We start from the raw sequence: 14,103 nt of genomic DNA on the forward strand, positions 1-14,103 counted from the left end.
GCTTGGACACCTGTTCTAGCTGCTTTATATCTATGACTGTGTGGCTAATTACAGCTCCAATGCCATATTCAAGTTTGCTGATAACACCACTGTTGTGGGCCGAATCAAAGGTGGTAACGAATTGGAATATAGGAGAGAGATTGAAAATCTGATTGAGTGGTGCCACAACAACTCAGCATCGGCAAAACCAAAGAGCTGATTATCGACTACAAGACAAAGAGGCAGGAGGGTCCATGAGCCAGTCCTCATTAGGGGGATAGGAGGTGGAAAGGGTCACTATCTTCAAATTCCTGTTACGACATGCACCCAGCTATGTCATCTTCTGGGTTTTATGCACTCGAACTCTCCGGAATATGGCTAGCTGGTGTGGCCCCTTAAAAGATTCAGAACCATCCTGCTAATTGGCAATCATGTCTTGGGTGACGAGAACTGAGTATTTAAAGAGCACCTGAACAGTGCCTCAGTGCTCAATCATAAACCCTACTATTTGTGCTCAGTTCTTAATCTAGTTTGATACTGTGTCTTGATCCTAGCCTCAGATTCTTCAACATTTGGATCTAAACCATCATTGTCAATGACTCTTGTCACATTTCCTTGACATTATCATATCAGGGGATCTGTTCTAGGACAAGCACATCATTATTATCACAAAGAAGGCATGACAGTGCCTCTACTTTCTTACAAGTTTGCGTAAATTCAGCACATCACCAAAAACTTTGACAAACTTTTATAGATGCACAGTGGAGAGTATTCTAACTGGATGCATCACTGCCTGGTATGGAAACACCAATGCCCAGGAACAGAGTAAAGTAAGGGCATCCATTAGTCTTGCGAGACCATGGATCTGCCCCTGGAAAGTCTTCACTCTCCAGGGCGCAGGCCTGGGCAAGCTTGTATGGAAGACCAGCAGTTGCCCATGCTGCAAGTCTCCCCTCTCCATGACACCAATGTTGTCCAAGGAAAAGGCATTAGGACCCATACAGCTTGGCACCAGTGTCGGCGCAGAGCAATGTGTGATTAAGTGTCTTGCTCAAGGACACAACACGTTCCTTCGGCTGAGGCTCAAACTCACGATCTTCAGGTAGCTAGTCCAATGCCTTAACCACTTGGCCACGTGCCCACAACCAGGAACAGAAAAGACTACAGAAAGTGATGGACACGGCCCAGTCTATCACAAGCAAAGCCTTCCCCACCATTGAATACATTACCATAGAGTGCAGCCACAAGAAAGCAGCATCCATCATCAAGGACCACCACCACCCAGGCCACACTCTCTTCTCGCTACTACATGTGGTTAGAAGGCACAGGAGCCTTAGGTCCCACACCACCATGGTCAGGAACTGTTATTACCCTACAACCATCAGACTCCTGAACCAACGAGTCTGAACTCGTTCACCTCAACTCTGAACTGATTCCACAACCTACAGACTCACTTCCAAGCACTCTACAACTCGTGTTCTCAGGATTATTTCTATTTTATTTGCACAATTTGTCTTCTTTTGCACATATCAGTCTTTATTTATTTATAACTTTTCATAAAGTCTACCATATTTCTTTATTTTACTTGAAATGTCTGCAAGAAAATGAATCTCAGTGTAGTAAATGGTGACAGATATAGACTTTGATAATAGATTTGTTTTGGCTTTCAATTTGACTCTCCCCTTGTCCTCTAATCTAAGGTTGAAAAGGTCATGGGAGCTCTGGAGGTGGAAGGGGAGATTTGCCCAAGCCTCCATGCTACTCTAATTACTATGTGACGGAAAGCATCAGAAAGTGTGCTTGCAGAAACAAGATTGGGCTGGATTGTATGTTTCCCCCCTCTCCACTCTCAAGCTCCCGTGTTTTACAGATTACCATGCTCAGTGACCCATTCAAGCACAACCTGAGAGAGTCTAACATTCTGTGCAGACCCAGGGGACCAGATCACAAGATTTAGGATACCAGCTGGCCTCTGCAAAAAGAAATAATTATCTAATGATCTGACAAGCAAAAAATTTACTTAAAATGCACATTCAGTGTCTCACTGATCTATTGTATTCAGCGTGACGCAGTCCAGGGTGAATACAATAGATCACCAGGAGACAGAAGGTAAATGAGTGCACTGTTTTGATGTCATTCATCTGTGCTGATAACCCTTGCAAATTATGCTCATGCTAAACAAGTATTTCTGGAAGCCAGCATGTCCCAGAGAGTCATAAACATACCAGTTGCTATATCAACAACGTATCCCAAAATATTTTCTACAAAAAGCTTTGAAAGTTGAGAAGAGTCAGGTTAAAGTCACGTTAGAAGTGGATACTTGATTACGGAGGTGGTGGAGATTAACCACTCAAAAAGTTCTCAATAGGCACTTAACAAAAATTCTAAATTCAGACACCAGGTAACCTTCACTCCTGATTGTTGGTGCCTTTGTCTGTCATAAAACCAAATTTTAGTGTAGGGTACAACATGCCTTTCACAACTCTAAAGGAGCTATATAAATTCAACAGTCTAGAAGCTACTCCATATTAAGCCTTAGAGTCTTAGACACAAGAGATTCTGCAGATGCTGGAAATCCAGAGAAGCACACACAAAATGCTGGAGGAACTCAACAGGTCAGGCTGCATCAAACAGTCAGTATTTCATGCCTGAACTTCTTCCAGCATTTTCTGTGTGTTTCCACACTAAGCCTTGTTCCTTTTTGCATTATAAACATGTTGCGGGTTCTCCTAATGTTGCTTACAAAAGTTGCTTGTAGATCAAGCCCTTCACGGAGCACTCGCATCACGTTTCCTTATGTAATGCGAATCCGACATAAACAATGTCATTCTCAGCTTGGCATTTCCCATTGTCCTCGGTAAGTCATCCAGGAACTTTGTCACTTCTGAAGCCATCTCTGAAGCAATGTGCCACAATGCATGGAACACTCTTCCAGTCACTGGAAAGTGCTGTGACTGAACGAATGGATGGTGCAATGAGGAGAAGTGGAGTGGAGGACTGCTCCCACAAGCTCACAGGGATTGATAATGAACAGAAGACACAAACAAGAGAAAATCTGCAGATACTGGATATCCGAGCAACACACACAAAATGCTGGGGGAGCTCAGCAGGTCAGGCAGCATCTATGGAAAAAAGTACAGTCAACGTTTCAGGCCGAAACCCTTCGGCAGGACTGGAGAAAAAAAGCTGAGGAGTAGGTTTAAAAGATGGGGGAGGGGAGATAGAAACACCAGGCAATAGGTGAAACTTGGAGGGGGAGGGATAAAGCAAAGAGCTAGGAAGTTGATTGGTGAAAGAGACAGAAGGCCATGGAAGGAAGATAAAAGTGGGGGGGGGGGGGCGGAAGCACCAGAGGAGAACAGAAGACATACTCTTTGAACAAGTAGACCATGGAGACTCTCCAGGTGAGCCAGTGGCCCCAGCAGGAAATTTACAGGGGAGTCTTTATAGTATACAGACATGAATGCAGTCACTAACTTCCTGTACTCTGCATAAACCTGCAGTGCAGACGGATACCTGTTCCTGGGGACTGGAGAAGAGATGAAGTTTCCCCTCTTTGAAGGAAGAGTTTGGAGATTCCCTCGTGCAGCCAGGAGCAGCAAACTGTGAGATGCGGCAGGGAACAGCAGTAGCCAGGAAAGGTCCTGACCTTTGGGGGCAGGGCAGCCCAGGCACAAGTGAGATCGTAGGAAGTCTCGATTTCCATGACAACAAAGAACTCAGTCTGAGCGTTGGCCCTTTCCTTGGCATAGTTTCTGAGGAATGGGAATTGCAAAACCTGATTGTTCCAGGATGAAATAGGAACTGCGCTATTACACTGCAGTGCTGGAATTTAGAGCAACACACAAAACTCAGCAAGTCAGGCAGCATCTGAGAAGGAAAATGGACAATCAACATTTTGGGTCAAGGCCTTTCACCCAAATTGAAAGAAAGAGGGGATATAGCTATTATAAAGGTGAAGGGAAGGGGTGGAGCAAGAACTAGCAGGAGATAGGTGGATTCAGGTGAGGAGAGTGATTGGAAGATGGAGGAGGGGAGAGTGGAGATAGTGACAGAGGCTGGGAGGTGAGAGGCGGAGGTGACAAAGGGTCGCAGATGGTGGGTCTGATCAGAGAGGAAGGTGGAGCATGGAACCAAATAAAGGAGGTGGGGAGGGCAGATGGGAACAGTGGGGGGAAGGGACCCAGGAGCAGGGTTGTGTGGGTAATGAGCAGATGAAGTGGAAGGGAACAGGGTGATGGGGTTTGGGATGTGTATAGGAGGAACTGGGTAGATCAGGAGGATCGAGGAAAGGGACAGAGGGGGGAGCAGGTTACCTGAAATTGAAGAATTCAATGCTGATGCCATCGGGCTGTGGGGGGGCGGGGGGGTAGGAGGTGCTGTTCCTCTAGTTTGTGTTTAGCCTCATCCTGGAAATGGAGGAGTCTGAGGATCGGCAGGTCGGTGTGGGAATGGGGAGAAGAATTAATATGGCTGGCAACTGGCAGCTCCAAGTGGCCAAGGATGGAGCAAAGGTGATCAGCACAGCTATTGATGAAATTCAGGAAAATTGAGTTTGAAGGACATAAGGTGCATGAGAAGTTTTGTGCACTTGCAAATCTTCTGCATATGAGAGGGATATGTTAGAAATTAGTTTTATGATCAGAATAACTCAACAACTCTATTTGACATTAATGCCTATGAGTTGGATTTCACTATTCCTGGTACACTGAAACATGGTTCTGTTTGACTCCGATATTAAATCTCTGAAACATAGATCTGTTGGGCTGTAACATTAAATTGCATTCTTTGCAAGAGAAAAAATACTGAATATTTTTCAAAACCTATTTAAAACTATTTTGGCAGGGGGCTTACACCCTGAAACAGCACTCAACCAGGGCCAGCCTGTTTCCCAGTGGTTTGAATGAAGTACATGCTTCCATGACAAAGGATAAAGAAGCCTTGGGTCCCACACCACCAGGTTCAAGAAAGGTTATTACCCTACTGTTATGTTTTGTAACTCCAGTAACTAATTGAAGGAAATAAAAAACAGGGGCTGGGAAACGCATCTACTTAGCTTTCTGCTTTTCATGAAGCGCTCAAATATAACATGGTGGCATGGTAACGTACGCCATTCACGTACTTTTACATATAACCCATAATGAATTATGTAAACAACAAAGAATGCTTAATCAAACAATATATTTACAATATTACTGAAATATTAAATACACAACATCTACAGCTGAGTTTTACGTATAAGATGATGAGGGGCATTGATCATGTGGATAGTCAGAGGCTCTTTTCCCAGGGCTGAAATGGCTAATACGAGAGGGCACAGTTTTAAGGTGCTTGGAAATAGGTACAGAGGGGATGTTGGGGTAAGTTTTTTTACGCAGAGAGTGATGAGTGCATGGAATGGGCTGCCAGCAACAGTGGTGGAGGCAGATACGATAGGGTCTTTTAAGAGACTTTTGGGTAGGTACATGGAGCTTACAAAAATAGAGGGCTATGGGTAAGCCTAGGTAGTTCTAAGGTAGGGACATGTTCGTCACAGCTTTGTGGGCCGAAGGGCCTGTATTGTGCTGTAGGTTTTCTATGTTTCTAACCATCAGACCTAGAGCGGATAATTTCAATCACCACTACTTTGACTGATTCTATGACTTACAGACTCACTTTCAAGGACTCTTTACAACTCATGTCCTCAGTATTATTTTAATTTGTACAGTTTGTCTTCTTTTGCACATTGTTTGTCATTCTTTGAATGTTTATGTATTGATTTTTGTAACTACTATTGTATTTCTTCTCTGTAAATGCCTGCAAGATAATCAATTTACTTTGAACATTGAACTGCCCTTTGAGGAAGAAAGCTCCAAAGACCCATTACGTTCTGAGAGAAATTAAAGTTTTGCTCCATTTTTGCCTTAAACAGGTGACCCCACCCCCAAACCCCCAGTCTATTTCCATGTTTTCCACAAGGAGAAATATCCTCTCTGACCAGAACCCTCAGTTAACCAGAATTAGGGTCGGAATCAAATTTGACATTTTATGGCAGCAGTGCAGTGCAAAGACAAAAAAAATTTAATTACAAAAATAAATAATTGATGCAAAAACAAAATAAATAATGAGGTAGTGTTCATGGATTCATGGACTGCTCAGAAATCCGATGGTGAAGGGGAAGATGCCACTTCTAAATCATTGCCTGTGGATCTTAACACACCCTCTTCAATGGTCGCAACAAGAGGAGGGCAGATCCCATATGGTGAGGATCCTTAATGATGGATGCTGCTGGCTTGCTTTCTTTATGATTGTGTCAGTTTGCTAGGCCCAGGATACATTTTCTGTGATGTTGATGCCAAGGAACTTGAAGCTGCTTATTCTTCTCATTGTTAGCCCCTCCACGAGGACGAGCATGTGTTCTCCTGACTTCCCCGTCATGAAGTCCACAATCAATTCCTTGATCTTACTGATAATGAGTGAGAGGTTGGTGTTGCACAAACACAAGGTGTTTCTGAGTTCAAAGTGTAACGCCCTGGTTAAGATCTTTACTACTTTGCTGCAGGCATTTCATTTCAGCAGTTCTGTAAGAGCAGTCTGTTCTGCTTTCATCATGTTTGAGTTTGAGCTGAAGATAAGGGCCCATGTTGTTCAACTAAGGAATGTTGTGACAGCCAATCAGGACGGTGGAATGGGGAGAAGGTTCTAGAGAATGCTGGGCAGAGAGGTTTTTGTGACGGACGCTGGTGTGGGTCGAGGTCTTTATGGAGGGAACTGGGAGAAGACAGGAGGGAAGATGGCCGAGGATGCCATCTCTGTTACACAAGGTGCTTTGTGCAGATGAATGGTGCCAAGGAGGAAGGACCAACACTCCTGTGAGGGAGCCCATTTGTTCAAGATGGATTTCAAGTGACATTTGGAAGGTGGTGTGTGCTTTCTTGAAGACCGTGGGTCCAGTGCACGAGTTAAAGACAACCTCAAGATGAGCTCCAACTTTTGTGCACATTTGGATTGGGTTAACTGTAATGGGTCCTTTTTATTTTTTTTCTTTACTTTTTCCTACTAACTGTCCGATAAAGCTGAAATTTGTAAATATACTTTCTTTATAATTGCATACAGCGTACGATCTGTCATTTCTTGCTGACGGCTAATTGCATGGGAGCAGTATTTACACAGTATTCACACAGATTGGGGTTCGGGTGGTCGAGACATCTGAACTTCCTGGTTTTGGAGGGACCCAAGTCATACCGACCCTGGACGTACGGAGTTTGAGCAAGGTGGTTTTCGAGGGGCTAACGAGCCGCATCTCTAAAGCTAGCTGGTAAAAACGGGTTTACCCGGGATTTGATTCCCTAAGTACTGTGTATTTGCTGTAAGAATTGATTAAGTGGTTCGTTTATTGAAACTAGTGTCCGGGAAAGTAATTAAAATACTTGATTATGGACGCTGCAGAGATTAAGTTTTGGTACAATTGAAAGAGATTATCTACAACTAATGCTGCGTTCTGAGCAAGGTGGAAATCCAAAGCCCAGATGAATTGCTGATTAGGGTTTTAAGTACTGTTAAAGTATTAGGGAAAGTTACTCTCGTTGTATGGTGTTCTGCTCAATTGGCTGGTAAGGATGTTCTGTTAGTCCAGACTAGCAAGGATGTGATGGGAGTGGATCTGCCTGGCACAATTGGGGTGCCTGGAGAGGTGGGGCCATGGGCCGTCCATACTTTTAGAGAAGAGGGGATTGTAGGCAAGGGTGAGGAATTCGGAGACGAGTTTCCCATAGCTGAGGGTGTAGGCTTTAAAGACAAGTTGCTCTCACTTCAGCAAAATGAGGGGAAGGAGTTGTCTGATGTGAAATATCTAATGAGGTTGAATTAAATTCTGAGCTCGTTTTGGCTATCACGTCACTGCTCAAAAAACAGGGCAAAATCCTCAGTAGTAGCCTCTGTTGCTAAAGCGATCCCTTATGCCACACAAATGGGGGTTTTGCAGGATGTTGTGAAAGATCTGAGGGCAGAGGTACTTTGGATGATATCGGCTTGTGCTGCCGCCAAGCATGACAAGGCCGATAGGAAGCCCGACCCACTGGCGGGACATACCAAGGCAAGGTCTGCTACTGAGTGGATCCCTTTACCAGAGAAGGGACCAGTATTTTCTGTTACAACTGTAGAGAAGATGGACATTTCAAGCCAGAGTGTGAAGGACAGGAAAACCTTTGGAAATGTTTTAATCAAACAGAGAAGAAAAGAGGTAAAACTATGGAGGGACCTGGTAAAGGAACAGGCTGGCATTTTGGAGAGGATACGTTCCTATCAGTGTATCAAGGGAAATACTAAAGTACAAAACGCTATTCCTGAAGGTTCACTGGGACCAAGCTCTGATGTATCCACGAGGACTGAAGGTGTTTATGTTCAGGCCATACTTGACACAGGTTCACAAGTTAGTTTGCTTTATAGATCCTTTTCCAACTGGTACTTGACGCGTTTACCATTGGTGCTCTTGAGATTTGGGAGCTCAGTACTGATGAGTACCTGCACATTGGTTACTTGTCATTGAAGCTGGAGCTTTCGAAAGCAGATGTTGGAGTAATTGAGACTATTGACACACCAGTGTTGGTCTCTCCAGATCCAGTTAAAAAGGGTGGAGCTTCCATTCTTGTGGGAACAAATGCTGTCATTGTGAGAATACTCATGGGAACATGCAAGGAGAGAAATGAGAGAACTTTTTGAAAATCTTGTCCATTCACCCTGTGTACAGGGCTGTTTTTGAGAAGGTGCAAGTACCTCCTAAGCAGGATGATGAGCAGAAACAAGGAGCTGTGTAGTGCACCCAATCTAACCCTGTCATGCTACATCCTGGGGATGTGGCTAAAGTGACAGGAAACCCCAAATTTGTTGGAACATCCAAGGAATGGAAAAGGAGATTAACTGAAAAGACGTTGGGACGCAAAGATGCATTTTCTACTGACGAGTCTGTGTTGGTTACTCCAGGAGTACTTGCCACACTATTAGAGCGACTGGGGACACCCCATTCCAAGAGAGGTCTCACCGGTTAGCACCAGTGGAGGTTGAAGATGTTTGGCAGCCTTGCTTAAACTGAAGGAAGCTAAGTTCAGTCATGGGGCAGGGGGACCTGAGCCACCGGAAAGTTTGAGTGATAGACAGGGGGAGGCACCCTCTACTAGACAGGAAGGGTCAGAAGGAGTGGTTGAAGCTGGAAAAGCCAAAGATGAGATAAGGTGGTCTGAAAGAGTCAGGAAACCCCCACTACCATTTACAAATGGATTGGAGGTCCTGACATTGAGACATTTCTTTGAAAACTATTACTAATGATAGGTTGATAAGATTTCAAAGTCATGAGGACATTACTAGTTTTGGTGGGGGGGGGGAAGAGTTTAACACCCTGGTTAAGATTTTTACTGCTATGCTGTAGGTATTTCATATCAGCAGTTCTGTAAGAGCAGACTGTTCTGCTGTTAGTATTTTTGGGTTTGAGCTAAAGATAGGGGCTACAGTATGTTGTTCAACTTAAGAATGTTGAGTCAGCCAATCAGGATGGTGGAATTGGGAGAAGGTTCTAGAGAACACTGGGTGGAAAGGTTTTTGTGATGGACACTGGTGTGGATCAAGGTCTTTTTGGTGGGAACTGGGAGAAGACAGGAGGGAAGATGGCTGATGATGCTGTCCCTGTTACACAAGGTGCTTTGTACAGATGAATGGCCACAAGGAGGAAGGACCAGTACTCCCGTGGGGGGGGGGGGCCATTTGTTCAAGATTAATTTTGAGTGACATTTGGAAGGTGGTGTGTGCTTTCACAGACTGTGGGTCCAGTGCACGAGTTAAAGACAACTTCAAGATGAGCTCCAACTTGCATGCACATTTGGACTGGATTAACTGTAATGAACCCCTTTTATTTTGTTTTTCTTTTCTGTTTCCTACTGTTCGATAAAGCTGAAATTTGTAAGTATACTTTCTTTATAATTGTATACAGTGTACGATCTGTCATTTCTTGCTGACGACTAATTGCATGGGGCAGTACTTACATAGTATGCACACAGACTGGGGTTCGTGTGTTCGAGACATCCCAACTTCCTGGGTTTGGTGGGACCTAAGTCATATCGACCCTCTACATATGGAGTTTGAGAAAGGTGGTTTTCTCACCACTGAGTCCAGTAGCTATTGTCAAGGGGCTAACGAGCCACATCTCTAGAGATGCCCAGCAAAAAGGGGTTTCAAAAGTCTTACCATTCCTCGTGGAAAAAGGACTAGCCCTACTGGCACCTGAAGACAACAGAAAATGTCTGATCCAAAGAACAGATGGTGTCTGGAGAGAGTAGGAGACTCAGCAAGTTGATGATAGCCATGACACACATGGAATGGGGAGAGACGTGTGATCTCATCAGGAAGAGAGAGGCAGTCAATTCCCTCTGGAAGGAGCACGTTGAAGACCTCCTGGAGCGTGACTCAGTCGTTGGTGTGAGCATCTTCATCTCCATCCCAGAGCAGCCTCTCCATTTCAGCCTCACTGCCATTCCTGACCAGCAAGACATCGAGGACGCCAGAGCCCAGCTCAAAGGTAACAAGGCTTTGGGAGAAGACTGTATTCCTACTGAGATCCTTAAGCTCATGAGAATGATCCTGCAATGAAAGGGTTAATGTATGAGAAGCATTTGTTGGCTCTGGGCATGCACTTACCAGTGTTTAGCAGAATGGGGGCAGGGGGGGGATCTCATTGAAGCCTATCGAATATTGAAAGGCCTAGGTAAAGTGGATGTGGAGAGGATGTTTCCTGTAGTTGGGGAGTCTAGGACCAGAGGGCACAGCCTCAGAATACAAAGATATTCATTTAGAATGGAGATGAGGAGGAATTTCTTTAGCCAGAAGGTGGTGAATCTGTGGAATTCATTGCCTTAGATGGCTGTGGAGGCCAAGTCATTGGGTATATTGAAAGTAGAAGTTGATAGGTTCTTGATTAGTCAGGGCGTTAAGGTTACGTGGAGAAGGCAGATGGACAGGGTTACGAGGGATAATAAATCAGCCATGATGGGATTACGGAGTAGGCTTGATGGACCAAATGGTCTAATTCTGTACCTACAATCTTATGGAGTTTCCTGTTACAACTTCCTCAATTAAGCATATTGGAATGATGACCACAAGTCCATGTGACCTCATCAAGTCATCACCAAGTCCACATAACTGTTTTCAGGTCATGTAACCTCACCACTGCTGTTTAGTCACTGGGTCACAATAATACATATTGAAACCAATCACAAGAGCACCATCAGTTACTTGCAAAATCTGAAAGCTTAATTTATTCTCTGTCTTATTCCCTCTGTTATCCCATATCCCTGCGGTCCCTTTACGCCGTCTCTTTCCTTTCTTCCACCTTCATGACCTGCAATTCAACCACACCTTCCTCTCTCTAGTTCCCTTCCCCATTAGTCCACAGCTTAGTCCTCTCCTATCAGATTCTTTCCTTCAACCCTTCACCTTCTCCATCTTTCATCTCCCAGTTTCTCATGTTGTTCCATTCCCTCCCCCCACCGCCATTTCACCTATCACTAGCCAGCTCCTGCTCCTCTCTCTCGCTCTACTTTTTTTATTCTGGCCCCTGCCCTCTTCCTTTTCGGTTCTGATGAAGGGTCTTGGCCCAAAACGTTGACTGGTCATTTCCCTCCATAGATAGGAAGCGGTACAGTCGACGTTTTGGGCCGGGACCCTTCGGCAGGACTAACTGAAAGAAGAGATAGTAAGAGATTTGAAAGTGGGAAGGGGAGGGGGAGGTCCAAAATGATAGGAGAAGACAGGAGGGGGAGGGATGGAGCCAAGAGCTGGACAGGTGATAGGCAAAAGAGATACCAGACTGGAGAAGGGAGAGGATCATGGGACGGGAAGCCTGGGGAGAAAGAGAAGGGGGAAGGGGAGCCCAGAAGTCTAATGTGTATTAATATATTTAATTAAATTCCCTTTTATTTAAACGCAAGTTCAAAGTAAATAAATTAATGAATAATAATAATAAATTAAATAAACGCAAATCATTTGCGTTTAACAGATTTTTTTGCGAGGGCAAAATAATGCATCGGCCGGGAATCGAACCCGGGTCTCCCGCGTGGCAGGCGAGAATTCTGCCACTGAACCACCGATGCTCCTTAGAGGGGCTTCTCAACTCCTGGATATACGAGATCAATTTTTGAAAAATTCGTCATTTACAGTTTCACGGGATGAAAACTACTGGTGTACTATATCACGGCAAGAAAACTATTCACCACGTAGATTTCCGCCTCATACAGTCGGTGTGTTAATGTAAATGTAAATTCTGATGAGTACAAATCCATCTTTGGCGATAGCACAGGTAGTTGGTCGTTGTCTCCCCTTCCACCGGTAGCGAGTGGAGTAACGGTCGGTCCGCGGATGTGATTGAGGACATTACTAACCCGAGTATAACGGGACTTTTATGCGTCATTTCATTTCCCCATCGGAAAACTTCCACACTTGGGCCTCCTATCTCGGGGGTCGCCTTGTTCCAAACACAATTCAAATAAAAGTGTTCTAACTCGAGACCCCAGAGCCCACGGTTCCTCGCATCCCAGTATCCCAAAGGTAGGCTATTTACTCCCCTTGTTTTTTTTTTCAGTCCACTGCTATGTCAGTAAACATTGCTTTTAATATCAATGTACATTAATTTACCATAACAGATCTCCTTATCAAAATATACATCGATAAAACGCACTTTTCATCTCCTTCCTATTAGATACACCCAGTGGCAACTTTATTTAAAGTACACATCTGCACTTGCTCATTAATGTAAATACCTAATCAGCCAATCGTGTAGCAGCAACTCAATGCACGGAAACGTGCAGACCAAACATCAGAATGGGGTAGAAATGTGATTAAGTGACATTGACAGTGGAATGATTGTTGGTGCCAAATGGGACTATTTCAGAAAATGCTCATCTCCTGGACTTTTCATGTACAATGGTCTCTAGAGTTTACAGAGAATGGTGCGAAAAACAAAACAACAAAATCCGCTTGGTGTCAGTTCTGTGGGAGGAAACGCCTTGTTAATGAGAGGAGTCAGAGGAGAATGGCCAGACTGGTTCAAGGTGACAGGAACTCAAATAACAACATGTTAAACAGTGGTGTGTAGAAGAACATCTCTGAACTCACAACACATCAAACCTTGAATTGGATGGATTACAGCAGCAGAAACCCACTATCATACAATGACCACTGGGTGTATATATACAGTATAATCAATAAAGTATATACGATATAAAGCATTAGTGCTTTTTTTCCAAAGCATTAGTGTTTTTACTCAAAATATTTAGTTGAGTTCATCAAACACGACTTGTCTATTGATGCCCCAAGAGACCATCTATTTACCAGTCATCACCATCATCATCATCAGGTGCCGTGCCCAGTTTGAGCTTTAACTACCATGGCCCACACACTCCTGTTTCGGGTCAAGTGGATCAATTCATTGGTATTCACTTCCAGTTCTCAGGCTGCTGTCTCCATCATCATTTGTCTTTGTCTTCCTCTTGCTTTCTTCCCTTCAATCTTTCCCATAATTACCGTGCATTCGAACTCCTCTTTCCTAATCACATGTCCAATAAAGTTACATTGCCTTTTCATGATCTCATACATTATTTCTCTTTTTGTGTTTGCTCTGTTCATGACATCCTCGTTAGATATTCGTTTCATCCATGATATTCTTTGTATACTCCTCAAAAACCACATCTCTGCTGCTACAATTCGTTTCCTCATGTTACTAGATATTGTCCAACATTCTGAGCCGTATAACATAACTGGATAAATGTAACATTTCAGTACTCTGAGGTGGGTTGTCATGCCTAGTTTAGTATTGGTCAGTATACTCTTCACTCTCCTAAAGGTGTCTTTTGCCATCCCTATTCTTCTTTTGATGTCCAAGTCGCACCTGCCATCTGATGTCACCCAGCTTCCTAAGTAGCAAAAGTTCTGTACTTGTTTTATGTCTTCCCTATTTATTCTCAGCCTGCAGATAGGATTCTCCTTCTTTTTGGATATCACCATACATTCTGTCTTTTTGCAATTGATAGATAGACCCATTTTTGTACTTTCTTCAACAATTATATCAATTAAGTTTTGTAGTTCTTCCTCCGTACTTGCAAT

At 43.9% G+C, this 14,103-nt stretch overlaps 1 non-coding gene across 1 annotated transcript; it reads right to left on the reverse strand.

The window, feature by feature from the left end:
- Positions 1 to 12,024: 12,024 nt before the first annotated feature.
- Positions 12,025 to 12,095, reverse strand: trnag-gcc (transfer RNA glycine (anticodon GCC)). Its single transcript has one exon. It is a non-coding gene; the product is annotated as a tRNA-Gly (tRNA).
- Between the last annotated feature and the right edge of the window lie 2,008 nt (positions 12,096 to 14,103).

The sequence above is a fragment of the Mobula birostris genome, chromosome X (genome assembly GCF_030028105.1).
Source record: "Mobula birostris isolate sMobBir1 chromosome X, sMobBir1.hap1, whole genome shotgun sequence".
In the NCBI taxonomy this organism is placed as follows: Eukaryota; Metazoa; Chordata; class Chondrichthyes; order Myliobatiformes; family Myliobatidae; genus Mobula; species Mobula birostris.